This window comes from Pyxicephalus adspersus, chromosome 3 (assembly GCF_032062135.1).
Source record: "Pyxicephalus adspersus chromosome 3, UCB_Pads_2.0, whole genome shotgun sequence".
Taxonomy (NCBI): domain Eukaryota; kingdom Metazoa; phylum Chordata; class Amphibia; order Anura; family Pyxicephalidae; genus Pyxicephalus; species Pyxicephalus adspersus.
Window position 1 is genome coordinate 88,022,378 of NC_092860.1, and position 23,058 is coordinate 88,045,435.

Here is a 23,058-nt window from a genome sequence, read left to right on the forward strand (position 1 = left end):
GTACAGGGAAATGACTCTCAGAATCTACCATGGGGTGTATATCTCCCCACAGCATGCATATTTGATGGGCTATGCCCCTACCTCTAACTGTCTTGAGTGTGCACATGATCGGGCCCACTTTTACCATGCTTTTTGGAACTGCTGTAAAATAAAATGGTTCTGGCAAGAGGTGGCTCAGTACATTACTTCACATTTTATTAACTATGTTCCACTGACCCTGGAATGGGCTATTTTAGGTACCTATCATTTACAAGGTCCAGAGATTACTAGGGGCCGAAGTTTACTGGCTATCCTCTCCTTAGTGGCCCAAAAATTAGTACTACACAAATGGCTAGACACAAATCCACCGACACTTGGGGTTTTTCAGGAAACATTGGGATATGTTTTCAGAATGGCCTGGATTGAGGCCTCTCTGGATAAGGAAACTAAAGTGGGGAAATTTTTTGAAATATGGGGATCGTATATAGAGACCCAGTCTCCTTCAATAAAATGTCAGAATATGTCTACCTTTAAACATACCTCCTGGTATGCCTTGCCCAAGTTAGAAAATAACCCCCCTGTGGTCATAAATAATATGTGAATAGAAACTTTCTGATATTGTCAATGAGATGGTGTAACCATTTTTTCCTCCTTCCATATTATATACCTTCATATTCATATGCCTGTCTTTTTTTTGTTTGTTTGGTTACTTTTGTTTCTGTTTAGTTTTTCTTGTTTTTTCTTGTTCTTTTTTTATTTATCCATGTATTTTTTTCTACAAATTTATATATTTTATGTCAATTTATTTGTTATAACCCTGATTGTTTTTTTTAAACTTTTTATTGAAGGATGTTTTAATAAATAAGAATAAAAACAAAACATCAATCAGGGTTATATCAAATAAATTGACATAAAATATACAAGTGTGTGGAAAACATACATGGAATAAATAAAAAACAAAAAAACAAAAAAAAACAAGGAAAACTAAACAGAAACAAAAGGAAACCAAAAAAGACAGGCATATAAAAATGTACTTAAATATTATGGAAGGAGGAAAAGATGGTTACACCATCTCGTTGACAATATTAAAAAGTTTCTATTCACATATCATCTATGACTACAGGGGGGGCATTTTCTAACATGCCCAAAGCATACCAGGAGGTATGTTCAAAGGTAGACATTGTTGTTTTGTTTTTATTGTTATTTATTGAAACATCCTTCAATAAAAAGTTTTAAAAAATTGCATGTGCAAGCAAGCCCTATGAAAGTGATTCCTCTCCAGGGGTTTCTGCTTTAGCCCAAAGGAAGCAAATAACGCTAATGTAAGCTGACCTATATGAGGCTGTGTAGCTCCCTTTCAACTGTCTGGGTTCTGGCCATGTTAGAACAATATGCCCTATCTTGCTGTAAAATGTCTGGACCCCCTCCCGCAGCATAAATTACTAGTTCATCTTATGTGTGGAAAGCACATGTAAAGAACTTGTTTGACTTGGACATAGCTGAGTTAATGGAAGGAGTATTCACAGAACAAACTACAGCATAAATTTTTATACACACGCCTCTTAGTTGGAACTTTTTTGGCTACAGCCCTAATTTATATGCCTACACACATTAATAAAGTGCATAACATTTTGAATATATTAAGTATGCATACTTTGATTTTTTTTTTATAGGGTGAACCTCCTGACAGTGCCCTACGAATAAATTCTATAACCTTCTGTACCAGTCACAGCCAATAACCAACTTGGTGGTTCATCCATCAAGACTACACTATTTTACTGAACATTGTATTACACATTATGGGTCCTTAACACTCCAGCAGATCTATAATCAAAAACATCAAAAACATCAGTGGCTTTTACATTACCCAAAATGTCACAAAAAATCCAACGTTATTTATCTTTTGTTTGCCTCTTTGAAGGACCCACCCCGGGTGTGACAATATTCATGCACAGTACTAATTTTAGTAATAACAATCTGTTACAATCAAATACAACTTAATAAACTTAAATTAACAGAGCGTAGTCCAGGATTTATGTGAAAAGACAGAAAAAGGTTAGGGCTATTTGATTCATTACTTTGCCTAAATTGGTGTGTTCTTACCTCATGTCACTTTTAAAGGTATACGTGCCCACTTCCTTACAGTATCCCTCCACCTCACCTTCCAACACCACCTTACACCCCTTCTTACCAGACAACTCAAGACAAGCACTATTTTCTTTACATTTCACTGTGCTAGGGATACTTATTCTAAGATGATCCTACAATAGGATTTCCATTTGTCCAGAAGCAACTACTGTTCCTTCTTAGACCGAACGTTTATGCATTGATTATTTTAATATCTTGGAGTGAGCTGAATAAAATCACATTACAGACAGCATTGGTGTACTGGATACATTATTTCAACGAGTCTCTATGCTTTTTCACTACAATGCGAGCAGACCTTATAGCTGAACTGTCTAAAATCATTGTATGATAGAAGAGTGTTATACTCGATGCATAACTCCAGCACACCTGTATAATTTTTCATTAGAAAAGAACAGGCGTATTTACCTATATTGTTATTGTCTTAGTTTAATGTAAAGTACATACCAGTAGTGTACTGGATACAGTAATTCAACATACACATATCCTTTGTTCTTATAAAAGTTTTGTTTTCATCTAAGACCATTTTTTAGTGCAGTGGTGCAATGGATAAAAAAATTTAACATACCCTTATGCTATTTCATCAAAAACCATAACTTAGCTACACAGAACAGTTCTGTAAAGCATATATACTTTTGACCCAGTAATATCTACAAATATGTGTTTTTTAATTATAAAACTGGTTTTTGACAAGCTTTTATAGTTCAATTGTCTAACACCATTATGTAGATAGATCAACATATCCATATGGTTTTTAATAAAACACTATCAATTATGGTAGAAAAGTAAATTACTATATCAATAATTTCAACCAACTCATATACAGTATTTTTTAATACATAACTGGTCTTGCACTTTTAATTATAGCAGTTTTACTCAGCCAGGGTTCTTTCATAGAGGTTGCTATGGGTTCCTTGAGCAATGAACAGTTTGTGCCTCTTAAACCAGTTTACGTGATCCCAATAATCTTTTTGACTATATGTAAGGGTGACATTGTTCCCACTGGCCAGCAATGTAAGAGGCATTCTTCCTAAAGACCACCACACTAATATACAGTTAGTCGTGGATATAATAATTATAGAAGGGGTTTCCTAAGGACCTGAAAGTTATTACAAGTGCTCCAACATGTTTACAAGTTCGAGAAGTTTTCATGTAACCAAGACCTACAACTTACCCATATACAGTACTTTTTCAGTACAAACTGGTCATAGTTATGCAACGATCCATACCCAGTGTATATTACAAATCAGAGGCGTCTGTATAGAAAATTCTGATCTATCTAAATGGTTTCTAATTAAAAAAAAACATTAAGACAATGATATAAAGTAAACTTTAATACTTTAATAAAGACCAGTGTATAGGGGAGAACGAAGTGTACTGGGCAATTAATTCCAACCGACCCATATGGTTTTTTATTACAACATTGCTCTTGGTTACTTATCATGGGCCAATCCAACCATATCCACCCCTTCCACCTGTAAATCATCACTGGCCTCCCTCAGCCTTGTTACTGTGGATGAAGTCCCCTCTCTTCTCTCATCATCTCCATCTGCTACCTGTCCGGTTTACCTAATGCCCTCTGATCTACTCCGTGCCCATTCCTCCACCCTCCCCCCCCCCCTAACCCAACTATTCAACTTTTCCCTCTCTATTGGTATCTACCCCCTCCGCTTTCAAACATGCCATTATTCTCCCTATCCTGAAAAAACCCTCACTGGACCCCTCCTTACCCTCTAGCTACTGTCCCATCTCCCTTCTCCCATATATTTCTAAACTCCTTGAGCGCCTTATCTTTAAAAGACTCACCGATTACCTGAGCACCAACTCTCTCCTTGACCCTCTCCAGTCTGGCTTCTGAGCCTCCCATTCCAGCGAAACAACCCTTACTAAAGTGGCCAATGACCTCATCAGAGCTAGGCAACAATTCTCTCCTCATTCTCCTTGATTTTTTCTTCTGCGTTTGACACTGTTGATCACCCCCTTCTAATCCAAATCTTGTGCTCCATTGTATCAGTGACACTGCTTTCTCTTGGTTTTCTTCCTACCTGTCTGACCACTCCTTTCAAGGTTCTTTTAATGGTACTTCCTATTCTCCCCCCTTTAGGTGTTCCCCAACGGTCAGTCCTTGGACCAGTTCTCTTTTCTCTGTACACCTCCTCTCTCGGTAGTCTCATTTCCTCATTTGGCTTACAGTACCATCTGTATACTGACGACACTCAAATCTATCTGTCCATCCCTGACCTGTCTCCCTCAGTCCTGGATAAAGTCTCATGCTGCCTGTCATCCATCTCATCATGGATGTTTGACAGAGTTCTGAAACACAACCTGGATAAAACTGAACCCATCATCATCCCCCTCTCAAATTCCAAATCTCCCCCGGACATATTCCTAACGGTTAACAACACAGTCATTCGTCCCTCCCCTCAGGCATGTTGTCTTGGCATCACCTTTGATTCTGCCCTCTCATTTACCCTCCATATTCAGAACATTTCCAGGTCCTGTCACTTTCACCTTCGCAACATCTCCAAAATCTGCCCCTACCTGTCCCCAGTGACCACCAAACTCCTTGTACACGCTCTTATCTCTCATCTGGACTACTGTAACCTCCTCCTCTCTGGTATTCCACTAACCCAACTCTCTCCTCTACAATCTATTATGAATACTGCAGCCAGACTCATCCATCCTTCCCACCGCTCCTCTTCTGCTGCATCTCTTTGCAGTTCTCTACACTGGCTTCCATTTCACCTGAGAATCAAATTCAAGCTCCTGTGCTTTGCCTTCAAATTCTTACACAGTTCTTGTCCAACCTACCTTTCTGACCTGGTAAAAAAAAATACACTCCAGCCTCTCTCTTCGCTCCTCCAATGACCTACTACTGACTTCCTCGCTCATAACCTCATCACACGCACGGGTTCAAGACTTATCTAGAGCTGCCCCAACTCTCTGGAATGGTCTTCCTCCTCCTATTCGGGTTGCTCCTACTTTCTGCTCATTTAAAAGAGCACTCAAAACATACTTTTTAAGACTTGCCTACTCGTCTTCTTCTGTCTCTTAAAACCCTCGCTACTTCCAACCACTCCATATCTCCCCTTCTATTAGGTGAGACTTCCCCCATCTCCTAGATTGTAAGCTCTTTATTGTATTTCAGACACTGTACATTTTTAAATAACTCTATCTATATGATTTGTATCATATAGCTATGTTTCCTTGTTTGTGAGTAGATTTACTCAAACTGTATTTAGTCTTGGATCAATTTTATGTAAACATTGCGAACATGCATTTGAAGCATACTGTCCAGGAACTTCTAAAAGCCTAAGTAATAAAAATAATAGAAAACAATTCCCTTTGTAATGCTGGTTTATTGTTTCACTTTAAAAGTTCCAATCTAATCTTTCTCAACCCAGATACACAAAAGCAATGTTATTTCTATTCATTCCATGGTATTTGATATAATAACCAAAGCCTAGATTTATTTATTTTTTTTAAGTTTTTTTTTTAAATGTGTTTAGACAAGCAACTGTTTTGGTTTCCTAGATCTGTGAAGATGATTGTTGGCTTGGAAACAGCAATAACTCCTTTGTGAGAAGAAGAGAAAAAACTGTGACTTTTACAGAATAACCTCATTATTCTTTTACAAGAGTGAAAGCAATTAAAAGTAAATTGTTAAATATTATCGTAGACACGAGAACTTTTTTCACCTCATCTACGAAAAAAAAAGTAAAAAGAAAAAAAAAAAAAGAACAGAACGCCCAGTAAAATGTGACACAACCTGGAAAGAAAACAGACAATTAATTACATAGGTTGTGTTTTGTTTTTTGTGGAAGTTGTGTTCTTTTACTTGTGAATAGTTAGTTTTATAAAATATACTCCTTTGAAATAGCAATGTATAGCTTCGGCTATAAACATGGAGCAAACTGAATTGTAACCTTGATGTGATTTTCCCAAAGGCACCATGTAGCTTTACACATAGCATATTATGACATCTTGCAGAGGAGCATAATTTATGATTGCCGTATGCCATGTGATGCTATATGAATAGCATAGCATTAGGAAAAATATAGCTTTGAATTGTGATTGTGTTGAAAAATTGTACCAGTAACAGAGTGAATGATTAGAAATAATTGTGTAATATTAACATAAAAAGTAGAGGTTCCAGTTGGTAGATATGTGAAATGTGAAAATGCATTCTCTAAATATTCTGAGTCATGATATAAAGTAGTAGAGGAATGTATGCTCACTCTATTTGTATTGTATGCTACAGACTATTGTATAAACCATAAATCCACAGTAAGGTACACGCATGCATTAAAACATTACTAAATCAATTACAGTAAAATTATACATTATATATATATATAAAAAAACATTACAAATCAAACATTACTACTCAACTCACTGAAGTTTTTAAAGCTAATCTTATCTGACTGAACCTGACCACAGTACGCATATGTTTTCTGGTACCTAAAGGAGGACATACTGTATGTGTTAAGTATTAACATATGAAAAGGGAAATAAGTGGTGTGTCTTTAGGTGCTTAGCAATTAAAGCCTATCTCTGTGGAAACAATATATAAAACAGTACAATCCACCCAATTTTAACTGATGGAAATCTGTTTTTACAAGGCAAAGGTTAGGTACACACGTGCAATTGTTCTCCTCCGATAATCGGTTCAGGGCTGATATCGGACTAGAATCTTGCCTGTGTACAGGGCTCGTCACTGTCCTGTCGGATCTACGGACGATGGACAATGAACGATCGTAATGGAAGTGAAGGGGGAGAGAGCGCAGCAGGGTGCCGTTCCGTAGTTCTTCCCCTCCATTCTCTATAGAGCAGAACAGTAATGTATGTACAGCACTCTTTCATGCATTGTGCAGTCGTTAGCTGTTGGAAATGATCGTGAAAGATCCTTTCCAATGACAAGTATTGCACATGTGTACATAGCCAAACTCCAGCACCATATTTAGTAGTGCAGAGCAATCATTAGAAACTTAAATCTAGACCTACTGACCAATCTTCCATGCTTCTTATGCCATAGCATCATGGTATCACGTCGTAAAGTCCCTCTGAGTACCATTGTGATCGACTCTTCTGCAAACCAATGGTTAGCATCGCATTACCAAGGACTGGGCTTGGAAGAAGAATCCTCCTGCACTACAGACCTGGTCCTTTACATAACCAGAGTCTTAGGTAACAAATCATCTGGTTTTTAGCTAAAGGCTAGTGTTAAAAAAGGGTAGAAAAAAGGCAAAGGGCCTTTGGACACATACTACTTACTTTTTAAACAGATCTTAGTGACCTTCTGTATGTCTAAATTCCCGATCACACACTATAGTTTGACCCATGGGTCAAGTCTCAAATGTTCTTGGGACACTGTGACCTTCATGGGTCAGTTTTCCAGAACAGCAAAGGCTGTGTGGTTAATAAAACCAGTGTTTGGGGAATTCGTATAAGGGCTTGCTGGATTTGGAGAAGTTCATTTGCATATATTTCTCAGAAAACCTAAAACTACTTGTGCTTAACACTTCAGTGACATCCCCATTATTAAAACTGTGCTGAGATTGTAGATAAATAAACCTATGGTGTTGACAGATTTTTAGAAAACAAAAAGATTTTCACTCTGACTTTTAAAAAAGGTGAAGCAGAAGATCACAGAGGACAGGCAAATGATAAAATGTAATCTTCGTGTACAAAGGCTTAGATTCCACGATTTACCAAAGGTCACACTGAAGAAGTGATTTTGACGAGGGCTTTAGCAGTGTATTGCATTTGTTTGTATCACGCTACATCTTTTTTTCTTTCTTGCTTTATTAGCATTATAAGTGTGATACAGTCATGGTAAAGAGTATGTATACCCAAAAAAAATTTGACTTTACTAGCATATTTATACATAAAAATATTAGATGGTCACAGAAAGGGAACCTTGAGATAAGGGTGATATACTAAATAAAAACACAAGAAAAGGCACCTCTCAATTTTGTTAACATACAGCAGGTAGAATTCTTTATTTATTCCTCTCTTTATTCAACTGATTTTCAGAAACCTCATAGCACGATGACGTAAAAGTTTTTTTGTGAACAGAGATCAATAGCTTAGACTGAAATTACATATACAGGAATAAATCAAAGAAGCCACTAATCCCTGGTTAAGTTCAAATATCTAAGCTTAAATACAAGCCAGAAATTACTCAAATAAAAATGTTTCTACCTCTGTTATTAGAAATTTGCAAAACTATGGGCTACTTTAAATGTAAAAGGCTTGTCTTTCCCTACCCCAGGTTATCTCCTTTATTACTATATGGACAGTAGTAGCCAAGCATCCCCATACAATACAGGAACCATTGATACCAATGTACTTTATGTGCTTAGAATGACTCTGTTCATTAAATATATAACTAGCTTATAGCAATAATTATTTATTTATAAATCTCATGTAAATGAATACAGCTCTAAAGCATACACAGTATAGGTATTCCTGCAGGGCTGGTCGTGGCCCTCCTGCATTAAACCATCCTGCTGATAATCTTAATGAAAATATAATTAAGTGTATCAATTAGCATGTGTCTAATGTGAGAATGCGTTAACAAGTAAATGAGCAAAAAAAAAAAAGAACTTAGATTAAGATGGGCACATAAATAGAAGAGAAAATATGGAGAAGCTGTGTGTGAAAGAGGAGGATGCTATGTATACACACATACAGAAGGGATAAGTAAATATTTTACAGTTCTCATCTTATTGATATAAAGCTGTTGGGCATTAATTTGTCGGTTTTTGATGTGTGAAATGTGTAGTTTTTTTGGCAAATTAAATTTAAGCCAGTCCAAGCAGGTTAAAGGAAAACTGTTATGTATTTAAATTGAGTACTTTATTTTTGTGAGTTTTTAAAAAAGAAAGGTAATGTTGGTTTTGTCTTTCTATTACATTTTAATAACTTAATAGATGATATAGGCACATCTGTCAATGCAATTAGCTGCTATGCTGAAGGACTGTTGAAATAAATCCTGCCTCAGCTGAGCCTCAAGCTTGGTATGAACAGGTACGAGAAATGGTAAGGCACATTTGGCAATCCCAATCCAGCCAGCTATTTCATAGTGTCATGATTAGACAAGTCAGAAATTGTGTACCAGTAGTGTTTGATTCTTTTGTAGAGATAATTGATAAACCAGTCATTTATGCCAGTATCTAGATGTTCTACAGAACACCTGCAGCAGGCACCAAAGACATGTAGGATTCAGTACTAGCGGCCATACAAGTTGTAAATTGAGACAAAATGGTGAGAAACTGAATGCTTCCAGAGGAAGAATAGGTTTGCTGAGTTCTAAAATCCTGTTACTGTACATTTTGAGTTTGGGGCTTCCAAAGACGATAATTGATAATCACTGTTTGAAGCACCTGCCTTCTTGTGTCTTTGGGTATGTTCATAATCAATGTATGCATGGAAATTAAGGTAAGAAGAGTATATGTCCAATGATAGTTTTTAGAGATATACAAATAGACCTTCTGGTGATTCTTAAATAAAGGATTTGGAAAAATATGCTCTTTTTAATCCTGTTGCAAATTTACAAAGCAAACACAATTTTCTGAAGCAAAATTGCTATGAACAACTTTATTGCATTGATTCCCTATGCCGCAGTGGACTTTGGCTGATAATGACAGAAGACATTTGAGTAAGGTAAATATATTTAATAATGGGGAGATGACTACTCTGCACTTGACCTGTAGACACACCAATAAATCAGAGGAAAACTGTTCAAGGTGAGGGAAATCCTCTTTTAAGATGTGTACAAAGACGTGTACAGTTTTTGTTGCTGGAATGTTTTTTATGATCATTTACAGCAGGAGAGTGACAGGTAAATGAAGGAGCACTGTATGCACAGTGCCTATTTTGTTCTTTGGAGTGCAAAGGATGGAGTACAAGTGAGAGGCACCCCACTATGCAGTCATTTTCCATTGGTTATTCATGGATCCTTCCGGACACATCCATAAATGACATTGGCCAATACTTGTATACACATCATGATAATTCTCTGATGTGTGTACATAGCCTTAAGCTGCGTACACACCTGCAATTTTTCTCGTTGGAAAGGATCTTTCACGATCCTTTCCAACGAGAACACACGGCAGATTTTCGCCCGATAATTGGCCGATACCGATTATCGGGCGAGAAAAATTTGCCGTGTGTACGCAGCTTTAGACAACTTTAGATAACCTTCAATTTTGGATAAAGTATGGTATGTAGACCATCTGTCAAACTGTCTGTGTTTCTGCTTGGGATCTCCTTTATTTGTACTAGTACCTCTTGTAACTAAGGCTAAAAGTTAGTGGAAACCAGTCCGAGTCCTCTAATTAGACTTTCTGGATCTTTGTGGATCACTTAAATTCTCCCATGATAGTTTATCTTCTCCAATTTCAGAGTGCTTTAAAAAATTATGACCAATGTCTCTAATTGTGTCTTTAAGTCAGGAATTGTAGGAAAATCTTACCAGCATAGTAGAGAGGACAAAAAAACAGATAGGGGTTTAAACCTCTCTCTAAAAGGAGCTGAACATTTTGGCAGAACGTATATCTTAAGTTTTTAAAGATTTTTGTAAACATGATAGGGCTATGATTACCTCCACCTCCCCAGAAAACCAATTAATCAGTCAGACCTTTGCACTAGTAAATAACTAATAAAATAATATAATTAATCCGGTTCATAAGCATACTCTTCACTTTTTATTCCTTTATAAGATACCTATGTTGATTATATTTTTAATATGTTGAAATATTTGCAAGCAACACTGCAACACTCTAGCAACACTGGTAATTTTACATCCCACTGCTATTAGAAATATAACTAATTTTGTGAACTCAACCTGCGCCCCCTGAGTGCTGCTTTTTATTAGAACACACTGGCACTAAATTTGTCAACAGATTGTATACAGGAAAGTTATCTGTTTGCATTTCCTGAATGCTGTCATCCAGCTATTGTGGCAGAAAGTCATGGAATTTTCAGTGTTATGCTCTTTGACTCCTGTGGTTTCTTAGCACCTGTGCCCTAGGGCGAGCATACAACCCACTTGCGGCTTGGGCAGAATGCCATTTTAACAGATTGCCTGAAATGCCAGCACAGCCAATCAAATATATACAGTCTACATGTATTGTGTTTTTATAGCAGGCACAAATCCCAGACAGGAAGGTATATTTATTATGGCTGTCAGTACCTGTTGTACGATCCAGTGGCTGAATACATGTTACTGCTTTAAAGCCTTACAATAGAAAATATCTACTGCTCTCACATGAGGATAATTATAACCTAATAAACAGGAATAGAATTACCCTATTGTATTGATCTCGGGATTGCACTTGGGATGCTGCCATTTAAGAAATGCATACAATGAGCCCATAAACTCTCATCATTTAATTTCCAAAAGTAATGCATGTAAAATGTTAGAATAAGTAATATATAAAAGGGAATTGACAATGGACATGCACAACTGTAATAACAGCTGAAGGATATTTTAAATACGTAGAGACTACAGCATGTGAAATTCTCATATGGTTGGAGGAATGAATTGTTTTAGGTTGTTGGTTACTTTTCCTTTTCATTAACCTAACTTTTATCTAAAAGTCTGAACCCTAACCCTAAAATCAGCCCATTCAAGAAAAACAACATCTCTATCAACACACCCTATTCCCTAACCGTGTTGCCCATATATCAACAACATTCAACCAGCCTTGGATATCAAATATGGAACTTAATGGAACAATGAAGCACAATACTAAAAGTTTCTGTAGCATCAGTAAAAATCTGTTTATAAACTGCTTTGTTTTAGTTAGTCGATTTAAATTTGTTTTTCAGTGTTAGAAAGAATGCTTCTATAACATATTGCAATCTATTAAAAAAGTAGTGATTCTGACATTCTGCATACATTCAATGGTGAAGACTATTTCAGGTACATGTTTTCTGAAATTGTAGTGATTGATTTTTTTTACCAGAGAATGTGCCAAGATTTTTTTGCTAAATGTGTTTTAGCTATGGAACTTCTCTCTCTTATTCATCCTGGTGACCATTGTCATCAAAACAGAAAGTAAAGCTGCGTACACACTTGCAATAATTATCATTGGAAACAAATGACTAATGATTTTTCATCCGATAATCGGTAACAAAAAAGCGCACAGCGACGGCGATGAACGAGGATTGTCGCTGGAAACAAACGACCGCCTCAGTGGATCTGATTGGGCGACGATCATTGACTATCTATTGTGTGTACAGTCGTTCAGTGATCTTGGATAATTCTGCAGTACACTTTCCCCCTTACATGTCACTTCCTGCATCGTTCAAACGATCATATCTAGCGTGTGTACATTATTGGTGGATTATATTTGAACAATCATATCGTTACAGCATGTACAGAATTGTGCACAATACGATCTTTCAAAATAATCGTGCATAATCGTTAGTTGTTGGTTTTCTAATGACAATTATTGCACGTTTGTACCTAGCTTAATTCAAACCCTTACAGTTACAGTTTTCATCACAGCAAAATGTGAGGGAATATCTTCCAATGGGGACATATAGGGGACTCCCCTATATCAGAATTTTTCTTTACTTCCTCAAACACGAATGAATGTCTATTCATTTAAGGCTGGAGATTAATAAATATGCATTTGCATGTTGTAGCAATCCATTGCACACCCTTGAAGTACTGTGCTATCATTATTAAAGGATCACTACTACATGCTGCACTCCATTGTTTTCTATGCACAGTGATGCATTGTTTGATTAGGCATTGATTGATCAATGGTGATGTTCAAAACTGCTTGTTCCTAACGTAATTCAGGGATTCTTGACCAAAGATGTGAGATAAATTTGTTAGAAATGTAAGAATACTTTCCCCAAACATGGTTCGTCCTCAATGGGTACAAAATGTGTACTTTGTAGTGTGTTATGCAGAGAGAAGGATAGTAGGCATTAGTGAGTACATTCAAGTATGGCATAATTTATACTTACATAATTGTTTACAAGACAGCGCTTGGAACTATTTGCTCTATACCTCACACAGAATTTTAAACATGGCACTGTAAGGCTAAACTCCAACACTGATCTAATCCTTAAACATTTAAATACTCCTAACCTAAGGCTTAACTTTCTATCCCATTTCTACGTTGATCTAGAAATGCCCAAGTCTCAGCATCTAAAGGTTTTGATCCATATGCTATGCTCGACACTTGAAACCAAAATAAGTTACCCTTACAATTGATCAAAAACTTTTTAGTTTATAAAAGTTTAATACCCCTCCCAGAAAGTAAGTTGTATCTGGATGCCAATGTTCCACTTTATTCCACCCCTCTTCTCATGAAATGTTACAGCAATCCTGTTTTATATAATTTTTATTTTTGTAAGGAAGCATAGATAACAATGATTTACAACAGTGTGGTTTTCCAATACAACACTTGGAAATACAAAATTTGAGCAGGAGGCCACATCCAAACTACTACAATAAATTGTCTAAAGAACATTTATAAACAATATTATTTTAACCCAAATTGTGAGGTCAACCTTGGATAACATATACATTCTTCTTCCCCAATAAACATATTTTGCTTGCTTAATCATAAAGCAATCTGGACTATATGCCAGCCTACATGTGACTTAAGCACCCCAATTTTACCTCATATAGCGCCAATACTCAATATACCGAATTTTTAACTGCATATGGTTCATGTTGATTGGAGCTTTATAATAAAGCTTTATAATAAACTATACTAATCGTAAATACTGCCTTTATTATTAACATCACTTTATTGTGCTAGCTGTAGATTTTCAGTCTTTTGTGACCACATTCTGAGGAACAGTGCACAGACTTTTTTAGTGATTGCAAGCAGCACAGGAGTTACAGAACATGACAAGCTATTTATTAAGTTACGGAATCAGCCTATTAAGTAACCTATTAAAATGCATTGTGTAATGTGCCTTGCCTTAAATACACTGACATTTTTCAGAGATGATTACAGGAAACATTCCCTGCTTAAATCAGCAGACTAGCAATCAGTTAGGAAGGAATAATTTACATTTCGAAAACAATAAAAAAAAATATCAAGAGCAGGACTCAGATTTCCTAGTGGATTAGAAAGTCTAAATATTTGTACTCATAATATTTTTGTGTAAGTTGGCTAATTCATTTTTTAATGATAAATGTATAATGTCTTATCTGGAAATGCATCTAGCTTTAAGCTAGAAATGCTGGCTTTTATGGTATAGAACTGTAATGAGTACCGTACCCAACAGAAAAAAAGTTTTTTTTTTTTTGTGAAATATTACTTATTGTAAAGAATATCCCCTATTTTACTATTAATATTAATTTTTTCAAGAGGGTTATTACAATAATGAAATGGAAAGTACTCGTGTTCTTGTGCATTGGAGAATTCTAATAGAAAAAGCCTTGTAAGGGGCACGGGAACTGCAGTTACCTCTAATTTAAGCAATTCTGAATTGAAAAGGTTAATTATCTTATCTTAGAAGCTTTACATTGAGGTGCTCACATAATATCATGAATATTTACCAGTTTTTAAAGCAGTACTACAAGCAGATTTCAAAGGCATACATTAATATAATTTTGTATTCAGTAAAACATCATTATATGCAGTGCATGTGTCTGGATTTGACTTGATATTATCAAACTTCTATACTAACTCCTTTTAAAGAATTGGGTTGTACAAGAGGCTAATTGATTGTTCTATAGCGGATACTTGTCAGCACGGATCATGCCGATAGCTGGAGAGGACAGAAGGGACAGAGAGGTGACATTATCTGTCTGCTGCTTCTATTGCAGTCACAAGCTTGGGAAGAAATAACACCTTGCCTAAACAGCTCTTATATATGCATTTCTTTGCAGATTTTCCTAAAGTTCAACTTTAATATGGTTTATGTACATATTTAAATCCTGCACTTTGGATGTGAAAGGCTAACCTTGTGGGTCCAGATTCTAATACGTCTGAACAGTTTAGCAAGCATAAAACTATAGGTGTTTATATTAACTATGAACTGGTTGATGATAGGTGGTAAATAAATTTGTGTTTTGTGTTTTAAACTTTATCTGTCAGCTACAGAACATATTAAAAATCATGAATGGTTGCATAATTAATTTAGGTGTGTATCTTCAAGCTGTTATCCTTCTGTCTCAAGACTATTTTGCAGCCAGTCTGGAACTGGTGAACTGCTGGCTCGAAAGATCCTCCAGTTGGCCCCTGCTGCATTCATTAAAGATAATTTCCAATGGGCAAGACTGCTTTGTATCTCCACTACTCACTTCCAGCCTCATTGTGCCTGGTTGTGTGATCTAGCCCTTGCTAAGAGAAGACTAATAGAAAGTGGGAGTATTGTGGGTGTAAGTTATGTAGCATGTAGATCTGCTGAACACCGATGTTGTTTATGTTTTATACTCACTACTGGTCAAAAACTTGACCTGGGCGTTATTACTGTGCCTACTGAAATTAACAAAGGTATTGTTGTTTTTCTGCCCACTGACTTCAACTCTGGGGGGTATTATTGTGCCCAATAACACCAACGCTGGGGGTTATCATTATGTCCACTGACAATAATGTTAGGGGTTATTATTCTGCCCGCTGACACCAAATCTGGGGGTTACTATTGCGTCCACTGAAAATATTGTTTGGGGCTATTATTGTGCCCACTGAAACCAATGCTGGGGAGTAATTATTGTGTCCACTGATAATTAGGTTGGGTGTTATTATTTTAACCATCGACACAATCACTAGGGTTATATTGTTATCACCGACACCTATGCTGGAGTTTATTATTTTGTTCACCATGACCAAAGTTATTATTGTTGGCTTTCTGCCCACCGACACCAACATTGGGGAGGGTATTATTGTGCCCACTGACACCAACATTGGGGAGGTTATTATTGTGCCTACTGACATCAACATTGGGGAGGTTATTATTGTGCCCACTGACATCAACATTGGGGAGGGTATTATTGTGCCCACTGACACCAACATTGGGGAGGTTATTATTGTGCCTACTGACATCAACATTGGGGAGGTTATTATTGTGCCCACTGACATCAACATTGGGGAGGTTATTATTGTGCCCACTGACATCAACATTGGGGAGGTTATTATTGTGCCCAGTGACATCAACATTGGGGAGGTTATTATTGAGCCTACTGACAACAACAATGGGGGTTATTATTGTGTCCAGTGACATCAACATTGGGGAGGTTATTATTGAGCCTACTGACAACAACAATGGGGGTTATTATTGTGTCCAGTGACAATAATGTTGGGGCTTTTTTTTGTGCCCACTGAAACCATACGTGGAAGGTTTTTAGCTGTAAACCTTTAAAAATAAATTCTATGTGCTTCCTACCCCCTATAGTAATACATCTATACTTAGTATAGGAGGGGAGTATTTATGCTCATTCATTATTTCCCCAACAGTTGGTGTATCTCATCTATCTGCTCCAAGCAGGAAATATAGGTAGGTCTGGTGCTGCATTGTACAAGGGAATATTGAGGGGGAAATGGAATGACCGCCATACAGGAACGGCTTCTAAAGACCAGTCATCTGTGTGGGAACTGTTAGGAAAGATGCCTTATAAACCAATTATTTATTAAACAATAACATTTCTACATGTTGTGTCTATAAAGCTGAGCTCCTTTTACAACATGCCAAAAAATAAAAGGAAAAAAAGAAACCATGCCTACATTCCTTAATATGCATTTTCCACTTAACATTCTAAATATAAGCACTGATATTCTCCGGTGATTTGCTTGAAACTATTTTCCTGTTTTCATTTCATTCTGTTTAGACAATATGTTAGTTTGTTTAACCAAATATACTTGCTTGCTTACTTTTTCCCAAGGATATGTCAGACTAGAAATAAAATGGTTCCTTACGATAAAAAGAATAAAAATCTGTAAGGCTATGACTTTGTATTTTGTAGCTAGATCTGATTAGCCTGGGAGGAAAGAAATGATGATGGTTGAGAAGCAGTGCAATATTGTATTCAGCCAGTAGGAGGAGCAGTGACAGCAGCTGCAGCTTTTGAAGTCTGCAGAAGAAAGGATCAGATTTTAGGTTTTCTGTGTTAAAAATAATTCAGTTTCTCAGTGAGATTTTATGAGCTTTATAAAGCTTCTTGATCATGTGTTGCCAACTGGAATAATAAAGGATACGGTTTTGGAAAGCGTGACACTAAGACAAAATGTTTACATATCCCTTGATAACTATGCCAGTATGATTACAAGTTGCATAATGCTTTTTAAATTGTATACCAAATCTTGTCAACTTGAAAAATACAAAGTTAATTCACTAAAGAGTTCTGGGATGTGATTACGTTTCTGGATGTTACTATGGTACTTAGGATATCTGCTTGGACTTTTAAAGATTTATGACAGTGTTTTAGTTTCTGCCTGCGGCCAAAAACTGAGGATTTCAGACACACATAACAAGGTAACAAGCAATATGCATAGTGATGTAACCCCTAGCAACTAATTATATTCAGCTTTTCACTAATCTATTTATGTAAACAGAAATCAGCTGGGTTGCTATGGGTCGCTACACTTTGTAAATGTTATTTATCTTTGCATTGATGCATTGCATAGGAATGTCTGATCCAGCATGAAACAAATGCAAAGGTTTAGTATATCACAGTGAGGACAATGAGTAATTGTTAGTAAAAGCAATGTGACCAATGTTGTTACAGCATCTAAGATATTAACCTGAGATGACAGTGTATAGAGTGATATAAGGTGACATTATGCATGGCTTATAGCAATGAACACAGTACAAAAACAGGAAAAAATATATAAATAGATATAAGAGGTTATACAGAGTACAGAAATATTATGAGAAAAAACAAGATCCACTTCAAGATAGCAAGAGAAGTGCTACCATATAGTGCCCATGCAGACATCAGAACCCAAAGCACTTCTATTTAAACAACAGGCAAGGTCACGTTAGGGCCCTGGTCACGTGCCCACAAGAGAAGTGGTACTGTACAGAGTCCACACATACAGAATAAGAACAGATAGTGAGAAATATACCCAGCATACAAGACAAGAGAAGTGGTACTGTGCAGAGTCCACACATACAGAATAAGAACAGATAGTGAGAAATATACCCAGCATACAAGACAAGAGAAGTGGTACTGTGCAGAGTCCACAGATACAGAATAAGAACGGATAGTGAGAATTATACCCAGCATACAGAACAAGAGAAGTGGTACTGTGCAGAATTCAAACATACAGAATAAAAACAAAAATGACACCCAGCCTATAGGACAAGAGAAATGGTACCTTACAGAATCCACACATACAGAAAAAAAACAGATACCAAGAATTACACCCAGCATACAGGACAAGGGAAATAGTACTGTGCCATATTGAGTCCATACATACAAAATCAGAATAGATACTGAGAATTCCATTCTTAATGAACCAGCATTTGAACATTTTAGCAGCAGGCGGTAATTCATACTCTGTGGGTAGCATGGTTGAGGTTCCATGTGTAGAGAGAGGAAGCAATTCCAGGGTGTGGAGAAGTGCTAACCACTCCGCATCCTTACTGCCAGTCATACATAGCCTAAATGGAAGTCACACCTTTAGAAACCATCAACAAAATAACACTTATTTATAAGCATATCTTGAAAAAAAAAATGTTTTTTCTGGAACTATGAAGAGAAGTTTGCTAGATTAGGTCTGCGGTGGATGAGAGGAATTCAGAAAGATTTGTACACCATGCATGGTGATGGGGGAGATATTAAAATGGAGTAAAGGTGTGAGCAAAATGTTCACCATAGCCTATTTATTATCCTGACTCTCAGACTGTAATCTTTTCTAGCCTTTAGAGCAGCTATTCTCATCCAGGTTGTTCCCTCAGAGGTTTATAGGGGTTCTTCAAACTGTGGCTGATTAACCTCCCATAGGTTGATGCCTTCATACCTTTGGGGCCAACACCACCTAATATTGCCAGTTGTATAACTCTAATGATGTTTGTAGTTGTCTAAGGCAGTATTCCATCCACCACTCTAGGGGCATTCTTTCTACTGGCCACCAATTTAAAAGGTTTTTTCCTACCTACCACCATAATTATTTATGGCAAGTATTAACTATCACAATCTTCAATATCTATCTTATATGTAAATTATTCCCTTAAATAGTGTACTTGGTCGGTGTTTGTCGGTGTTTCTTCACCAGATATCAATGGGCACTTTATGCATTTAAATACCAGCTGCAATTTCAACAGGTTTTGAGTAAACATTGTAAGGCAGTCCTGTGAGAACCTCAGCTATCAGATGAAGCTCAGACTGTCTGTGATATACCTTGCAGTCAGGTATCTTTTGAGAAAAAATGCTATTCTTGCTACATAAATGTGGAATACAAAAAATAATAACTCTGCCTTGTTTTTTTTTTATATGAACCATTCTATCTGTAGGGTCTCATTTTTGGGTGTATTTTTTACCTATATTACAGGTTGCTTAATCCTAATGAAAGAGAAGTAATTGGTGTGCGTGGGGAACTCTAAGTCCCACTATGTCAAATTGCACTGGCTGGGTGCTTTAAGAGACCAGACTGATAGAAAAGAGGGTGAAATCTTTATTATCTTAAACTGGCCTATTGCTCTTCATGGGTAGCATTGCCATCAGGAATCTAAAAATCACCGGGTTTTAATGAGTGCTGAATGTCTTTCCCTGAGCTTTCCAAGGTAAATCTAGCTCTATGAAGAAAATGATACTATCTGAATAAAAGACAGTATTCATGGTTCTGTGAGTTCACTGCTGGGACAATTGTTATGATTTGTCCATTTTCTCAAGTTGAGAAATGAAATGACTTGGTATTGACTTTCATTGTAATGAAAGAATTGGTTGAGCATGAGAGTTATGCCATAAGAGAAGAGAGAGGAAGATTTAGAGCTGGAGTTTCCTAAAATTGGTTGCCTCCATTGAGAAATAAGATGAGAGAAAGATCTTCTTGTTTCATTCTATGAATGTCACACTCTGGACATAACCTGCTCCTGGATCATAGAATGCTGGAAAAGGTGCGCTGTTGTATGTTACACTAACCCATTAATTGAGTAGTGTTTTCATGGTCCTTGATGGAAAACGTTCTTTGAGATGGCTTATTATTACATCTCTATCATCTATCTTATAAATATATACCACAACCATCTTATCAGTTTATATTTTAGGAAGAAACACACTCAGAGTATCAGAAGTGTTATTATCAAATATCATGTATCATATTATTACTTTCAAACATTTACTGACCGCACCATATATTAAAAAGTCCTCCAAGCCTTGTCGGTATATAGAAGAGTGGTGGTCTGTATCATCACAGTAAATCCCTTGCCACCTTTTTTATGTCAGAGCTCGGAATGTGTATGGATGACATGAGCTTTAATAAAACACTGTATCACAGAACTGTTTGAATTATAAAGTGAAGCTGTGTATGTAGTATTTGTGGCAAATGTGTAAACAGAATATCTGATTACTTTTCCAGATAAACAACATCAAGGGTTTAAACACCCACATTTGATGAAAAGTTAGCTTGACATCTCATGAGTCATTTTTGAGTGTTATGTTTCTTTGTTAGCAAGATTACTTATTTATAAAGATTTTTAACCTTTTTGCATTCATTCTTCAGATATGAACTTGCAAATAGACCTACATATGTCCATGTAAGTATAAAATTCTAACTGATGACTACTTTTTTAGGATTAAAAAAGACATAGACATCACATATGGTGATATATTATATATTAAACAAAATTATAACATATTTAGCAAGGATCCCACTGTAAATGTATGTACAGAAAGGAGGTTGGAAAAAAGAGTGAAGGGAATAGTAACAAAATTCATCAAACATACAGATAACTCTTAGATATCAAGGGGCTCCCCTGCTCAATCGTGTGCAGGACAGTGGCTTGATTGGGGGGGGCATGCCTTTTGCTCTTCTGCAAACTATTGTAATTATTTAGTGACCAAGACAAACTCTGCAGTTGTTTCTTTTTGCATATCAAAGCACAGCTTGCTCCAGAAGTTTATGAATGTATAGGCTCCAATAATTTTTATTTGCTTTGTTTGTAATTAAATTACAGTGAGCAGTTTTTACAGTAATTGACACCACGCTGCCTAATAATATGTTGAGACAAACATCTGTCCTAATTGCATTTATTAAAATAATGTACATGTTCCGACTTACATACAAATTCAACTTAAGAACAAACCTAGAGTACCTATCTCATAGGTAACCCGGGGACTGCCTGTACTAACAATGTAAGCTACTTCTGTTCTCATAATCAGTAACTTTTTTATACTTTTCAGATCACTTCTCAGATATTTAGAATGATCTAAAAGTGGTAAAGAAATAGAAATGTTTAAAATATACAAGAAGACTGGCATACTTTTTAGGCACCCACAAGCCCCAATATTTTAAACCTAATATCATTAAATGCAGATGGTCCCATTACAAATGTGTTGTGCCGATGACTGCACAGCGTTTGTTGGTCGAACCATTAGTGGGACCTTAGGTCATCTAATTTATGCTGTCAGTATGGTGTGATTGACTTTACTTTTGGTTACACAATGCATGCATTTTTCTGTATGGATTTTAGTCAGTATTGTATGTCCTTGAGACCCGCTCCTAAGCTGTATAAATTCCTTTGGATGGATCATCTAGTATTTGTCCTTAAGATGAATGCAAGCACCTATATTTGATTGAAGATATACAGAACATATACAGTAAGTACATACTGTATGTCTGAGTTTTCCCCAGGTTGTGAATGGAAGGAAACACCTGTGCCTTTACACAGATTGAAATCATTTGTATAGCAAAATTCACCATTATTGTGCTACAAAAGTACAATTAGAACAAACTTTGTCCTGTGTGATATATATATTTAGACCCACATCAAACTGATTAACCCTATCCTGCTGTTCTGCTTTACCACCCAGTTATATTGGCCCCATGCCTAGCTCCCTCCTCTCTCTGGCTCATGGGCTTTCTGTGCATAATGGGAGGGGCATTTTTATTTTATTAAGTTTTTATTAATTTTTTACAAAGAAAAAGGTAGACACGTAGAGAAATAACAATGCTCAGGCATCAAACAGTGTAGCAGTGTACAATATGCAAAGAAACTAAGAATTATGAAACAAACAATAGATTGTAAACCCAAAACAGTAGAATCATTATAAAACCATAGATCCATGAATCCCATTCGATATGTTATTCAGATAACGGGATCGGTATTTGGTTTATACACAAACAACAACAAAATTGTCTGTTACCTTATAACCAATATTGCTAAAATAACATATTCAAAACTTCAATCCAGAGAAACATATACTTATTTAGCCATAGAACTGTAGGCTCAATGATGTATAAGAAACATTTACTTATGACCAGAGATTTAGCATGTTTACCAAACAGATATTGCACTTTGCAAATTGAGTCACCCATTATGCAGTTACAGCAAAACAGACTTAAGCCCATATGTTTAGTGTAGCTTTTGGACACTGTCTGGAATAATTCACCCTATTAAGTGAACAGTAAAAGCCTTAGGTGACTGGAATACTATAAAACAATTGACTGATGGATTGTTTAAAAAGCCTGGTTAGTATTGCATAGCTGAATTATAGAGCAGTTGTTTAAGTGAATATTGACAGTGAAATCAGTTATCAGAGTTTGGTGAGCACAGTTCATTTGAACACAGTCAGTAAATGTTGAGAACCATGTTGAACTGAAATAATGAGATTGTCACTTTTTACTGGGAATGGGCAATATCTCAGTGCATAAGCAAAACATAGACGTGTCCTTAAATCTGGAATGTTAGCTTACAGTACTTTTTATTCTATTCACTAATGACTTGTCAGTACAAATTCACGTTTTTCTTTTTTTGTAAAAAGGTTGCTATTTACAGCAAAAGAAAAGG